This window comes from Nothoprocta perdicaria, unplaced genomic scaffold (genome assembly GCF_003342845.1).
Source record: "Nothoprocta perdicaria isolate Ctin4 unplaced genomic scaffold, notPer1 scaffold_42, whole genome shotgun sequence".
NCBI lineage: Eukaryota > Metazoa > Chordata > Aves > Tinamiformes > Tinamidae > Nothoprocta > Nothoprocta perdicaria.
In genome coordinates, this window is record NW_020455666.1 from 4,308,810 (window position 1) to 4,310,579 (window position 1,770).

The window sequence follows — 1,770 nt, forward strand, 5'->3', positions numbered from 1 at the left end:
GCAGCGCAGTGCGGTGTCTGACCAACACAGAGGCGCTTCGCTCTGAGGCCCTACAGACGTCCTATAGGCACGCATAACTGAGARAGTGTTTTAACAAAGCTGAAGCCTCAGGCATAAAACGCAGTCCAGCTCCAGCCTTTTCAACTTAAACAGCTTAAGATAATTCTAGAAAAGCCTAGCGATGTTAAGGATCAATATGAAGAGAAGAGGGGAAAGTGCTTAAATAAGCCGAAGATGAACAAAGAGAAAAAGAACCTCAGAAAAAAGTCTCACATACCGGCAGTTTCACTCGTTAGGCCTGGGCCTCCTTCACAGCACGTTCCAGCCACTGAAGTGTCCCTGTGCTAGCAGTTGTCCTGAAGGTCATCAGCCGTTCTGTATGACCCTATAAACATCGAAACGCTTCAAAAGACGCTTTAAAATGGAGACTCTTGTGCATGGCAAACTGCTGCTGTCATCATCTCCTTTCAGAAGACAATACTGATGTGTACCATTGACATGAAGAAAAAAGTTCTTCAAGACTGAAGAGCTCTGGCCTCAAAGGCAAAGAGAAATGCCTGTGTTKACAGAGTAGCCATGCTCAGGAGGCATAAACGCAGCTTAAAAAGGAACRACGTGCAACTAAAAAGATGGAAGATAAAAAAGAATACTTGATTCTTACAGAACCAGTTACCTACAAGTTTTGATTTTAATGATACCCTTTGAAAGGCCATGGACAGTGACACTGGGATGTGGGAGAGCCTGATGAGAAGGCCATAAACTTCAGCTTGAATTTAGAAAACCTGAAGCATCGCGCAGCAGTGCTGATGACACGAGCAAAGCCCCRGGAGCAGAGAGCCAAGAAGGATGAGGGTTGCTGGGCAGCTCTGCTAGTGTCTCCAGGTGCCTTGAGGCACCTCTTAAGTAATACGCTATGTCAACACAGCAGCTTATAATTAATCCTTGTTAATTAATGCCTCTTGCGSCAGGGACCAGAGCAAAAAGAGGGCCTGGCTGAGGAAACAGAAAATGGGCTCCCAAACATGGAGAAGGCTTTAACGTTTCCGTTGAGCAGCACTTGACTTCTTTGTGCTGGATGTGCCTGAAGCTATGGCGCCCAAGGGAATCATGAGGGAGACGAGGAGAGACCAAAGGACTCTCACTGAAATCTGCRGTAGATCTACAGATTTAAGAGTCTCGCTCTTCTTCAGACTGKAAAACCTGCCTTAACTACTGGAAAAGGAGCAGTAAATTCCAACATTAGCTATTAAATGGTCCTCAATAAAGACACTTAACTGTGAATTCAGAAGCTCTGAGGTGCATCCTTGCCTACTGCACCATGATTCATATTATAGAGTGATCTCAGAGCTCAATTCACTCTTTGAGAAATGAACAAACATACTATCAATGTTAAAAAAAAAAGGCAGTTAACATGCCCTTAATAGTGGGGTATTTAGGGCAGATTGAATTAGTCTAGATTAGAACTCTAAAACTCGACGCCAGCACCGTGTGTGTCCAACAGATCTGCTTGGCTGGGATCTCCTACCTGTTSGTGTAGGCAAAGACACAACATTAAATAGTTATCAGCATAATAGTGCATATTAACCTGAGCTCTGCATCAGGGTTACTGACTGAGAGCAATCGTTAGAAATTACTGCCCTGAAGAGGGGAGAAGAAAAAAGAAAGTAAAGAATTAAAAAGAAAAAAAAGTGAAAAACAAAACAGGGAAACAGAAAAGAAAAAAGAAGGCAAAAAGAAAAACAAGACAACAAAAAAGGAAAAAAAAGAAAG